This window comes from Sorex araneus, chromosome 6, assembly GCF_027595985.1.
Source record: "Sorex araneus isolate mSorAra2 chromosome 6, mSorAra2.pri, whole genome shotgun sequence".
NCBI lineage: Eukaryota > Metazoa > Chordata > Mammalia > Eulipotyphla > Soricidae > Sorex > Sorex araneus.
The window spans coordinates 55,285,623-55,300,436 of NC_073307.1; positions in this window are offsets into that span (position 1 = coordinate 55,285,623).

Here is a 14,814-nt window from a genome sequence, read left to right on the forward strand (position 1 = left end):
TCCAGCCCCTGGATCAATGTATTACCCTAATAAAAACTTATGCTTCCTTTTCTTAAGTAAGATAGCTCTATTAATTTCCAGTCTTAAATCTTCTTAGCATTTTTCTTGCAGTATTATGTATGAATACTGGGTGACTTGACCCCTAAACTTGCCCTTTCTCCTTTCTTTTCTCTCATTCAATCACACCCTTTACCCATGCTCAAGACAGAAACCCAAGCCTAAGTTCAACATGTGTCCACAGCCTCTTCTGGTACATCTTCCTGCTCTCTTCTCAAATTCCCACTTTCTACTCTGCCCCCTCTCTACTCACTTTGACTGTAGTAATTGAAATAATATTTCAAATGCAGACTGTCAATCAAATCAGTCCCGGACTCTTCCATGATTTCTCTTTGCTCTTTAATACAATTTGCTTGATTATCATTGTCGATAAGGATTGGCCTATTGCCCTCTTTTCTGTCTTAATTATATATCCTTTACCATCAAGGATGCAGCCATGTATTAGCATGATTTTCTAAAGGGATCCCCAGTGGAGCTGCTCTGATTCTCAACCAACCACCCTGGCAGTTCAATCTGAAGGCCCGGGGGCAGGATACAGTTATATGAGAGTTGTGAGGGTTTGTGGGGCTAGAAATTCCCTTAGGGGACCCTGTTGGTGCTCAGAGACTTCTTGAGCTGTCCCTGGAAATCAGTGGGTGCCAGGATGGAACCAGAGTGGATGGCAGGCAGGCATGTGACAAACCTGTGCTACCACTTGGGCTTCTGTTAACATAATTTCTTTTCATTAGCATTTTAATCATCTGATTTTCTATTTATGTTTAGATATTTTTCATGCCTCCTGCTTGCTTCTGCAAAGTTAGTTCTAAAGGGTTTTTCTTGAACTGCTCCAACAAGGGGCTTTCAATGTGGATAAGTCAATTGTTTAAGTGTTGTCAAGAGGAAGAGCTTGGAACTTTTGGTGGATTTCTTTTAAATTCTTGTTATAATTCTTTTATTATTTAAAAAATTATTTATTTTTAATTGAATCACAGTGAGATAAATAGTTACAAAATTGTTCATAATTGGGTTTCAGTCATACAATGTTCTAATACTTGTCCCTTCACCACAGTGTATTCCCTACCGGCACTGTCCCCAGTTTCCCTCCCAGCCCCTTGCCTTTATGACAGGCACTTTTCTTCTACTCCTCCTCCTTCTCCTTCCTCCTTCCTCCTTCCTTCTACTTCTTCCTTCCTTCCTCCTTCCTTCTTCCTTCTTCGTCCTTCTCCTTCTCCTCCTTCTTCTCTCTCTTTCTTTCCTTTTGGCCATTATAGTTTTCAATACAGATACTAAAAGGTTATTAGGTATATCCCTTTACCTACTTTAAACACTCAGTTCTTGTACAAAGTAATCATTTCTAACTATTATTGTCATACTGGTCCCTTCTCTATTCTAACTGCCCTTTGCCCCCCAACCCCACACACACTTGTGGCTAGCCTTCAACCATTGACCAGTCCTTCTGGCCCCATTTTTACTTGGCGTTGGATATTAATTTCATACTTTTTTATATCTCACAATTTTATATCCCATAAATGACTGTTCATTAATATTTTAATCAGTTGATTTTCTATTTCATTTTACATTTTTAGGATTATATTATCTTTTTTTAAATTTTTTTATTAGTGAATCACCATGAGGTACAGTTACAAATTAACTGTACTTATGGACTTTCATGTCTGCATTTCATTTACATCCCTCCACCAGTGCCCATTCTCCTCCACCAATGTTCCCAGTATCCCTCCCACCACCCCCACCCTGCCTCTGCGGCAGCACATTCCCTTTTGTTCTCTCTCCTGTTGGATGTTGTAGTTTGCAATAGATGTATTGAGTGGCCATCATGTTCAATCTGTAGTCTACTTTTGGCATGCAACTTTCAACCCAAGTGGGTCCTCCCAACATTCTCAACCTTCTCTATCTCAGCTGCCTTTTCCCCCAGCATGTGAGGCCAGTTTCCAAGCTGTGGGGCAGATCTCCTGGTTCTTATCTCTACTACTCTTGGGTGTAAAATAAAAGTTAATTTTAGATTTTTTAATTTGATTTGAGGCACCATGATTCCTAATACTGTTCATTGTAGAGTTTAGAGTTTCAAGTTTCATGCACATGACATTCCAGCACCACATCATCCACTAGAGCATTTGCATCATATACCAGAGTGTTTAGATTGCCCTTCCTTCCAATACCACCCCCACTTCCACCCTTGAATCTTCTCATCATTAGCTGAGTTCTGAAGAGCAGTTTTCATGTTCTGTTGACTTTGGGCATGAATTATTCCCTTACTATGTTTCTTTTTATCTTTTATGTGAGGGAGATCATTCTTTCCCTCTCCTTTAGACTAATTTCAATCAGCATAACACTCTCTAGATCCATCCACATAGTGGGAAATAACATGATTTTGTCTTTTTCTTATAATCTGGTGGTAATATAGGTAGCACAGTTTCTTTATCTAGCTATCTGTTCTTGGACACTAAAGTTGTTTCTATATTAGATTTGGGCTATTATAAATAGGGCTACAGAGAGCATAGGAGAGGCAAGATCTTTTCAGAATAGAGTTTTTGGACTCTTGATATAGATACAAAAATGTGGGGTTGCTGGGGTTTTGAGGAATGTCTGTATGTTGCTTTCCAAAGAGGTTTAACCTATTGGCATTCCCACTGGCAGTGGATGAGAGTTCATTTTCCCCCCATATCCGCTGTTGACTGTTTATTTTTGTTATATGTGGTGTGTTCTAGTCTCCCAGGTATGAGTTGTTTCTATTTGCATATCCTTGATTATCAGTGATGCAGAGCATTTTTTCTATACTTGTTAGCTATCTATATGCCTTTATTTTGAGGATATGTATGTTTATTTCTTTTCCTCAGCTTTTTAAGGGATTGTTTTTGCTGTTGCTGTTAAACTCTATAAATGTTTTCTATGTCTTAAATATTAAGCCTTTTTCAGATGAGCAGTTCGAAAATATCTTCTCCCAGTCGTGGGATATATTTTTCTAGTCATTGTTTCTTTGTTGGTGCTGATTTTTCTTAATTTGATGCAGTCCCATTTGTTAATCTTTGCTTTTGTTTGCTTGTTCAGTGGTGCTGAATCAATGGAGATGCCTCTAGATTCAATGTCCTAAAGGGTTTCTTAGTCAAATAACAAAGTTGATTTAAAATTAAAAGATGACTTAGTATATTATTGCATGCACATGCATACACATAGACACACATACATCTTCTAATAAAAATGGGGGGAAAAGTGTAAGCTTCCAAACCAATAACTGTATCCTTATTCCCATTGCAATTTTCAATACCTAAGTAAAGTTCTGACCTCCATGTTCTCAGTTGCCTATGCTTGAGCTAAAGTACAACTCATCGTGTGCTATAACAAGGAAATAGAGTAATTTGGCTGGGAAAACTTCACCAGGACTTGACCATGGTTCAGTTAACCCTAAATAAATTCCAACCCCCCCTCACTGAGACACTGGAAGAAAATACTTGGAAAGTTTTACTTGTTATATCGTCTTCAAACTTCAAGAAACAAAATAAAATTTACAAGAATAATGGTTTAAGAATAAGGGTTTTATTATATTTATATTGAATATATATAAATAGAGAAAAAATACTGGCCAACAATTATATCCCTTAGAGTGTGCCTGTAGACCTGGTTTCCTAAGAGGGGTGGCATTTCAAAAATTTGTTTTTTTATTTATTAATGGAATCACAGTGAAATACACAATTACAAGGTTATTCATAATTGGGTTTCAGTAATATAATGCTCCAACACCCATTTCTTCACCAGTGTATATTTCCCACCACCAATGTCTCCAGTTTCCCTCCCACACTATCCTTACCTCCTCTATGGCAGGCACTTTTCTTCTCTCTCTCTCTCTTTTTCTCTCTGTCTCAAATTTGAGAAGAGCCCAGAGATAGTGGTGGGCCAGAGAGATAGAACAGCAGGTCAGGATCTTTCTATGCATGTGACCAATTCAGGTTTAGTCCCAGCAAACCCATGTGGAATCCCGAGCCCTGCAAAAAGTGATCTCTGAGCACAAGAGCCAGGAGCAAGCCCTGAGCAGGGCCGGTTGTCCCCTGTGTCCCCAAAGGCATTGATAGTTACAGTATGAAAAGCAGTCATGGTACCTAAATAAATTAAATTCAAAGAACCAGAAAGAGGTACAGTGGGTATGGTCCTTTCCTTGCATGTAGCTAGCCCAGGTTCTATTCCTGGCACCACACATTGTTCCCTGAGCATGACCAGGAGTAATTAATCCCTGAGCACAAAGGTAGAAATAAAACCTGATATAGCCAAGTGTATCCCCAAAAGTCATACTAATAAAATTTTAAGAGTTTTATGCTGCAGGCTAGGAGATTTCTCAAAAAGTTAAATACAAATAAAACAACAGCTCCACTCTCATTAAGAAAGAATGGCATGACCCATCCCATTTCTGGATATACATGGAAATGAAATGAAGAACATGATCTTAAATTATATATACACATATATAATGCACATATCATTATATATAGACCATTCATGACCATTGCAGTATAATTTGAAATAATACATAAGCAATCTAAGAGCCTGCTGATAAATGAATGTATATGAAGATCACTGTATCACTGTATTACTGTCATCCCATTGCTCATTGATTTGCTTGAGCAGGTACCAGTAACGTCTCCATGTGAGTCTCACAAGTATATGAAGATATTCTACACAATTATTCCTGCATGATAATATTATTCAGCTACCAAAATAAAAAATAGCATGTCATATACAACAATTCTATGGATATTTTAGGGCTTTTTGCTAAGTGAATTAAGTCAGGCAAAGACAAATACTGTACGGCATCACTTCTGTGTGGGATCTCAACATAAAATATCTGAACTCATAGAAACAGAACATGATTGTGATAATGGTTTGGGGAAGAAATGGGGAAAGAATGGCAAGTTGTTGGTTCATTAATGCACAAAACTTCCATATATAGGAAGAATAACTTCTATGGAAAGTAATCGTGTACAACATGATGACTTCAGTTAAGAGCAGGGTATTCTAAGTCAACTGACCAACAAAGAGGAAACAGAGATAAACAAATGGGAATACATTAAACTAAGAAGCTTCTGCACTGCAAAAGATACAGTGACCAGAATACAAAGACAATCTACAGAATGGGAAAAAATACCCATCAGATAAGGGGTTGATATCAAGAGTATATAAGGTACTGGTTGAACTCTACAGGAAAAAAACATCCAACCACATCAGAAAATGAGGCGAAGAAATGAACAGAAACTCTCCCAAGGAAGAGATACGAATGGCCAAAAGGCACATAAAAAAGTGCTCTACATCACTAATCATCTGGGAGATGCAGATCAAATCAACCATGAGATATCACCTCACAGCACAGAGACTGTCACACATCCAAAAGAACTAAAGCAACCGCTGTTGGAGAGGATGTGGGGAGAAAGGGACCCTTGTACACTGCTGGTGGGAATGCCGACTGGGTCAGCCCTTTTGGGAAACAATATGGACGCTTCTCAAAAAATTAGAAATTGAGCTTCCATTTGACCCAGCAATACCATTTCTGGTAATATACCTCAGAGAAGCAAAAGAGCATATTAGAAATGACATCTGCACTTATATGTTCATCACAGCACTGTTTAAAATAGCCAGAATCTGGAAAAAACCAGAGTGCCCCAAAACAGATGACTGGTTAAAGAAACTCTTGTATATCTATACAATGGAATACTATGCAGCTGTTAGAAAAAATGAAGTCATGAACTTTGCATATAAATGGATCAACATGGAAAGTATCATGCTAAGTGAAATGAGTCAGAAAGAGAGAGACAGACATAGAAAGATTGCACTCATCTGTGGAATATAAAATAACAGAATAGGAGACTAATATCCAAGAATAGTAGAAATAAGTACCAGGAGGTTGGCTCCATGGCTTGGAAGCTGGTCTCACATGCTGGGGAAAAAGGCAGCTCAGATAGAGAAGGGAACACCAAGTAAAATGTGGTTGGAGATCCCGCGTGAGAAGGGAGATGCGTGCTGAAAGTAGACTAGAATCTGAACATAATGGCCACTCAATACCCCTATTGCAAACCACAATACCCAATTGGAGAGAGATATCAAAAGGGAATACCCTGCCACAGAGGCAGGGTGGGGTGGGGGGAGATGGGATTGGGGGGTGGGAGGAATACTGGGTTTATTGGTGGTGGAGAATGGGCACTGGTGGAGGGATGGGTTTCCGAACATTGTATGAGGGAAAAACAAGCTCGAAAATGTGTAAATCTGTATCTGTACCCTCATGGTGACTCACAAATTAAATAATTAAAAAATAGAAATTAAAAAAATTTTAAAAAGAGCTTGGTATTCTAAAAAATAAAAATCAAATTAAAAAGAGCATAGTATTCTATGCTTGAAGTTTTCTGAGAGTAGATCTTAGATGTTCTCACCACAAAAAAAGAAATACTAACTGTGTAAATTGGCATGGTCATCACTTTGTGATATATAAATGATCAGATTATAAGGTTGTGGGCCTTACACATGCAAAATTTTATGTCAGTTATGCCTCAGTGGAGATGGGGAAATCCCAGAACTCCTTATATTTCTCCTGTATTGGTAGTATGCAAGACAGGAAAGCACCAACACCCCTTGACCAGAACTGAACTGAAAGGCTGCTGGAGCTAACACTTACCACCTGCTCCCTCAGTTAGAAAATGGCCCAGAAAAGCAAGTTCCACATTTCACTGCAGTCAACCCTTAGATAATTATGTGTCATATGGTAAAAGGGAATAGAAGAGAGCCCACCTTTATGCCTTTTCCTTAGAATCCTGTTCCACCATCTCTTTGCTCGGTGTTTCCCGGTCCAACTTTCACTTTAAATTTCACCTTTTCAGAAAAGCCTTTTCTCAACATAATGCATTACCTGATTTCTATCACTTTTTTCCAATGGACTAGCACTGCATCATAAAATTATATATTTCAGGTGCACAGTTATAAATCATTGTCTGTATAGACTACATTATGATCCCCACTGCAAAGTTCTTATCTCTCTAACCAAGTCACTTATTTCATTTTCTTATCCAGGTATATAATTTTTATGTAATGGTGTATTTGTTTACAATTTTATCATAACCCTTGAGCACTATGACTTTAGCTTCCTGAGTCTAGGTGCTATTTTTATTACATTTACAAATATATACCCAGTACCAGAACAATTTGACCATATAGTTGAAATATGGTAGGTACATATTAAATAAATGCATAGCCAAATGAATGTTTACATCAACCAGAAAAAGTGCCGATATTTTTAAATATCAAGCCGGTTGCTATTAAGTGAACACAGGAAACCTTTTATACTCTGCAACATATTTAGACATTTTAGACTCTGGAACATAGTTAAAGGTTCCAAACAGTGTAGTAGCAGAAACAGTAAGGAAGAAAATTAAGAGAGCAGGAGAGATAGCACAGCAGGTAAGGCACTTGTCTTGCATGTGGCTGACCTGGGTTTAATGCTCATAAACCCATATGAGCATAAACCCAATCCCATATGGTCCCCCAAGCACCACCAGGAGTGATTCTTGAGCAGAGAGCTGGGAGGACTAAGCCCTGAGTGTCACCATTGTAACACTGCCAAAAAAAGAAAATGAAGAGATAAGGAGTAATGTTTTAGACTCAGAATTAGTTATTTGAAAACAAAGTGTTTACTTAGAAGAACCTGTCTTTCAGCACAGTTCTGTCTAAGTATGCCGATGATTAGTTAATCATTGCGTTTGAATTAATGAATTGAGTATTTGTAGAATGCTAAAACATGTTACTAAATTTCTTGTCTTAGAGGACATTGATTGTCTTTAGTGTGGTGCTCTTTTCACTCCTTTTTTGTTTTTTTGTTATTGATTTTGGAGGGCACACCTGGCAGTGCCAGGGATCACTCCTGGCAGGCTCAGGGAACAATACGCGGTACCAGGGATCAAACCTGGGTGCAAGGCCAGAGCCCTCCTCACTTGGGACCCTTTTTCCCTTCTATGATGGAATAGTCTCTCACTTATTACAAAACTTCCAATCTCCTTTGGGCAAATTTCCAGAAGCATTTTATGGTCTCCCATGTCTATAAGTGTGTTCACACAATGGCCCTGAAGTCACCAAGAATCTCTCCCCTCACACCTACACAACTTGGGGTCACCGATTCCTTCTTATCCCAATGATGCTGACTTCAGAGTCACTTCTCTGACAAATTCTGAACAGGCTGCATGTCTGTCGGGCTCCCAAGTGTCTGAACTTCAGCTGGGTTGGTGCTCACCACCCCAAGTGGAACTCACACCCGTTGACCTCTCTCCAATGCACTGGGTATGCTGGGGGCAATAACCCACATGCTGGGGGCTTAACGGGCTGAGCTCAAGCATGCATGCCAGAGGCCTGGGTTCGATTCCTGATACCACATGATCCCCCAAGAACCATTGGAAGCAACTCCTGAACTCAGAAGTAGGAATCACTCCTAAGTACAGCTAGTTCTGGTAGTTACTGCTCCCCTCCACAAAAGCAACAAAGACATCATGGGCTGACATCCACACCTAGAGAAATATAAAAGAACATCAAATGTTACTAGTAAAGAATATTGGTTTTGAAAAAATACTGACTTTCATTATGTCTTTGATCAGTATATAAAATTATTTAATTTGATTATATAGTATATATTTGTTATATTAGGTCAATTAACATACAAAATTATTTAGTGATAAGTGTGGCTCATATAAGAAATGGGAAAGGAGACAAGATCCTTTGTTTTCCAACTAATATCAACCATGTCCTTGAGTTTCTCTGAATGTGTCTGGGGTCACCTAGGAAGGGAGATAACCCCAGAGCATGTGGGAAGGGTCCTGAATTCCAGCTTGCTTTGACATAATATCCCCATTTTTATTCATTTAACATAATTGTATTCTTTGGGAAGGGGCAGTGAATGGTTCCCAACTGGCATTCAGGAGACCAAGTGTGTACCTTCTGGAGATTTCTGTCTAACCAAGCCTGAGGATACGGGTGCTGCCCAGAAATGATGGGGGCAGGGGTTGCCTGAGCCATCCAGCAGTGCTGGGGGACTTCTGGAGATATGCCCAAGGATGCCCAGGGAACAATGCGGTACTGAGGATCAAGCCAGGCTCAGCCATATGCAAGGCATGCACCTGTTCTCTCTCTCTGGGCCATGCAGTGGGATTTCACAGGGGCCTTTTGATTGAATAAAGGGATTTAATGCTAAGTAATGACTGTAGTTTTTCATTACTTCATTTTTACATTTGCTATCAAAATTACATTTGGAGGACTAGCCTTTGTGTCCTGAAAAGAAGCTCTTTATTTGCTGTATTCAACCTTAAAAAATATCTTGTGCATATCTTGAACTGGAGAGACAGTACAGCAGGTAGGACACTTGCCTCATATATGGCCAACCTTGGTTTGATCCCTGTCACTGCATATGGTCCTCTAAGCACCACCAAGAGTGAATCCTGAGAATCAGGAGTAAGCCCCGAGCATCGCTGGGTTTGGCCACAAAACTAAACAGATAAAAAAACAATTCACATATCCTTCACTTGTTAGAATGGTTAAGATAAAAAAGGCATGAGGAGTCTGGAGAGAGAGTCCTGTGTGAAAGGCACTCAGCGCACGACTAACCTGGGTTCAATGCTCAGCACCACAGACTTAACTGTGCCTTGTCAAAAGTGTCCCCTTGAGCCCAGGGAATGAGTAACCCCAGAGTAACAATGAGGGTGGCCAAAACAAATCCAAACAAACTAGGAAAAATTGGTGAAAATATAGAGAAAAGAGGATCCTTATGCACCATTAGTGGGAATACATATTGCTATAGCCATGAAGGAAAACTATTGAGAGTCCTCAAAAAATTTAAAAACAGGGGCTGGGACAATAGTACAGCGGTAGGGCATTTGCTTCTCATGCCGCAGACCCAGGTTTGATACTAGGCACCCCATATGGTCCCCAATGCCTGGCTGGCATGCTCCCTGAGTGCAGAGCCAGGAGTAATCCCTGAGTATCATCAAGTGTGTCCCCCCAAACGAACTGGTTTAATATTTAATATTTAAATTTTAATAATTAAATATTATATTTAATATTTAATATTAAAATATTAAAATATTTAACCACCATATGATCCAAAAATTCCTTTCTATACATTTATCAGGAGGAAATGAAATCACTGTCTCCAATGATATACACACTCCTATGTTCATATAATGTTTTAAAATGAATTTTTTGGCTTTTTGGGTCACACATGGTGATGATCAGGGGTTACTCCTGGATTTGTACTCAGGAATTAGTCCTGGTGGTGCTTGGGGGACCATATGGGATGCTGGAAATCGAACCCAGGTTGACCGCCTTCAAGGCAATCGCCCTACCTGCTGTACTATCACTCCAGCCCCCTGAATTTATTATTTTAATTGAGGCAGTGAGATACACAGTTACAAAGTTATTCATGGTTGGATTTCAGTCATATAACGTTCCAACACCCATCCCTTCACTAGTGTATATTTCCCACCACCCATGTTCCCAGTTTCCCTCCCATAACACCCCCGCTCACCTCTATGGCAGTCACTTTTCCTCTCTGTCTCTCCTTTTGGGCACTATGGCTTGCAATACAGATACCAAAAGGTTATCAGGTATATCCTTTTACCTACTTTCAACACTCAGCTCCTGTCCAAAATAATCATTTCCAACTATTATTGTGATACTGGTTCCTTCTCTTTCCGAACGACCCCTCATCCCACACACTCTTGTGGCAAGCTTCCAACATTGCTCATTATAGCATTATTATTATAATTATTATTCACTTGTACCACTTGTATCACTTGTCATCCCGTTGATCTTCAATGTGTTCGAGCGGGCGCCAATAATGTATCCATTTGTCCCTGTCACGTGCTAGTGCAGCCCAATGATATCTGCTTGCTCCAGGAACAGGAAGAGCCTCAAATTTCTCATTCAGGGATTTGACGAAGAATCTGACCATCTAGTTGGTGGGCGGCAATGAGGTCTTCTGACGTCCTGGAGAATCCAGTCAGTAACAGCTCTAGTCCAGTGGTCATCTCTGAATCGCATTACATGACCAGCCCATCTGATTTTTGATGCCTTGGCAAATGAGACAGCATCCCTGATTCTTGACCATCGACGGAGGTCAGAACTCCGGATTCCTTCTCTCGCTTGAGTGAGACGTGATACTCCTAGGATAGCTCTTTCAATTCCCCTTTGGGATAACCTAATAGCGTTCTCATCCTGTTTGCACCAGGTGTCTGAGGCATATGTTAGTGCAGGAAGAACGGTGGAATCAAAAAGATGTGCCCAGAGTCGGAGGTTCTTCGTTCTCTTAACCACTTCTTCAACGCTCTTGAAGGCATTCCACACTGCTCTTTTCCTCCTGCGCAGTTCTGGCACCAAGTCATTCCTCATGTTGAATTCTCGACCCAGGTATACATAGCTGCTGCATTTGGAGATGTTCATTCCATTGAGAGCAAATGGAGCTTCAGGGACCAGTTCGTTTTTCATGAACATCGTCTTGTTGAGATTCAGCTGCAATCCAACCTTTCCACACTCGTGGTCCAAGTCAGCCAGCATTTGTGCCACTTGGCTAATGTTCAGTGTTATGAGAATGATGTCATCAGCGAAGCGGAGGTGGTGTAGTTGCCGACCATCTATCTTCACTCCCATTCCTTCCCATTCCAGTTGTCGCATGATGTTCTTGAGGGTGGCACTGAAGAGTTTCAGTGAAATGGTATCACCCTGCCCCACCCCTCTCTACAATGAAGAAGAAATTGAGGGGTTCTACATGGAACTGGAGACGTTCTATAAAGAAGACCACACCTTCTACAAGATCATTGTTGGTGATTTTAATGCCAAGATAGGTCAGAGAAGGTCGCCCAAAGAACTCTACATTGGGACACATGGCCTAGAATGGAACGATCAGGGTGAGAAACTGTCTGAATTCATCATGTCAACCAAGACCATCCATGGTAACTCACAGTTCTAGAAGGCCGAATCTAAACACTGGACATGGGAATCTCCCGGTGGACAGTTCCACAATGAAATTGACCACATCATATTCAATTGAAGGTATTGCCTGACCAATGTCATTGTTGTCCTAAAATTCCAAACGGGATCGGACCACCGTCTCCTTCATGCAAAATTCTACTTCACAGAGCGGGGAGAAAAGTCTGCAAAATTTAAGTCTAAGAAGACAACTCCCAGAATGACCACCAACTGGGAGCTCTTTGGCACTATTGTAGCAACGTGGGAAGATGCCGTCCTTGACAACATCCACGAGGAATACGATCGACTGGTTCAGCACCTCCATGACTGTGCAAAGAATGCCGAGAGTGAGAAAGCCACAAACAGACGCCTGTCTTCAGAAACTGTCGAGCTCATTCTCCAACATGGTTTGGCGCGAGCCTCAGGCAACCACAAGCTAATGTCCAAGCTCACAAAGCTGTGCAGAGATGCAATAAAGGAAGACCTTAAAGAGAGAAGAGCAGCAGTGTTGGCCAGTGCAGCAGAAGCCGGGAAAAGTATTCGCAACGCTCGCCTGTCCTTCGCCAACTACAAGACCAAGATGACTGCCCTCCGACGTCCCGATGGATCTATCACTTCTTCCAGAAAGACAATGGACAGGATTATTCACAACTTCTACTCGGATCTTTTGACAGCCATGTCCACCTGCCCAAGTACCAAATTCCGCAGGATGGATATTCCCAACGTTCTCCCTTCTAAAATCTGACACGCCTTTTCATTGGTAAAGATGCATACAGCACCTGGTCCAGACAAGGTCAGACCCGAACACCTGAAGAATCTTCCGCCAGTACTCAGTACACTGACTCGACTCTTCACACACTACTGTCTGAATGCAAGGTTCTGTCTCAGTGGAAAACCAGTAGGACCATTCTGTTGTACAAAAAGGGAGACATCCACGACATTGGCAACTATCACCAAATCTGCCTGCTGTCTGTCGTCTACAAGTTGTTCACTCATGTCATCCTGAATAGAATAGGTAGAACACTAGATAAAGGACAACCATGCGAGAAAGCCGGGTTCCGAAGGGGATTCAGCACGATAGACCTTATCCACACAGTGACCAAACACATTGAAGTTTCACGAGAGTTCAAGATGCTGCTCTGTCTAATGTTCATTGATTTAAAGAAGGCCTTAAATTCTGTTGAGACTGAGGCAGTCATCGAAGTCCTGGCCAAACAGGGCGTTCAAACTCAGTATATCAAAATCCTCCATGAGCTGTATTGTGGATCACCACCAGGATCTCACCATTCTACAAGGAAGTGATCATATAATTATTATTACATTATTATTATAGTAGAGTATTAACTTTAAAAGTACAATATAGAAGTAACATAAATCCTTATGAACAATAGTGAACAGAGTGTATATACACACAAAGAGACATATTGAAAAGAATAATCATAAAAAGGAATGTTTGGGGTTAGGGAGAAAGTGCAGGGTTATGGCAAAGGATAGACTCACCTGTGGCTGACCCTGGGTTAATTCTGGCCACATGTGATCTCCCAAGCACTGCCAGGAATAACCCCAGATTCCTCCTAATCTACTGGGTATTTAAGCCAATCGCTAACACCGAAGGGTCCAGCCAGCACTGCATCCTCAGCCCTTTCTTTAACATGCAGACCTCATTGGCCCAGAATCCTAGGAGATCTCTTGGGTCTCTAAACACTGTCTGAAAGGCCCTATGGCCCCTCAAAAAAAGAAGGCTTGGATCTACAACATACATGTATCTTGTGGGAACTCTGTTTTGTTAAATAAGCCAGACTCAAATAAACTAATATGGTATTATCTCACTTCTGTGTAGAGTCCAAACCAACACAAAAAAAATTCAGAGATTTAGGGGACAGAATTGTAAATGCCAGAAATGGAGGTAGGGGTGGGACACTAATGAGAAGTGTGAGACACGTGTGATATGATGATCGAAAGGTGCTTCCACTTATAAAGAAGGAAGTTCAGGAGCCAGCGGGGAGACTCAGTGGTAGAGCCCATGCCCCTCTCACTTCAAGGCCCTGGGTTTGATCCCTGGCACCCTATGTCCCCAGCTCTGACCATAGTGCAGAGGAGCCCCTTCCCCCACAACAATCTTTCTAAACAACAAATGCAGGCTGGAGAGACAGTATTGGGATTCAGATGCTTGCCTTGCCTGTGGTCGACTGGTTTTGATCCCCAGCACTGAATGGATCCCTTGAGGACTACCAGGAGCGATCCCTGAACACAGAACCAGGTGTAAGTGCTGAGCACTGCCGGGTGTGGCCCAAAGACCACAGGAAAAGTAGATAAATGAATCTTGGTGATGTGATATACATAACAGCAGCCATATTTAGCATCGCTGTGCATGTCACTGAGTTGCTTGAAGTATATCTCAGAGAGATCAAATGAGGGGCTGGAGAAATAGCAGTTGACCCGGGTTCAATTCCCAGTATCCCATATGGTCCCCTGAGTACCGCCAGGAGTAACTCCTGAGTTCATGAGCCAGGAGTAACTCCTGTGCATCACCGGCTGTGACCCAAAAAGAAAAGAAAAAAAAGAAAGATAATATGAATAAGAACTTTTGGCCATGTGGTGTATATATTAACAAACGTTATTGCAGTGATCATTTTGCAGTCTATCACATATAGCAAGTCATTAAGTTACACACCGAACATTAATATGCTATATTTCAACTGTCTCTCAATAAATAAATAAATACTAAACCCAGCAAGATTTTGACCTATTTTCTTTGGGCTGTCTGAGAACTTACTTAAACTA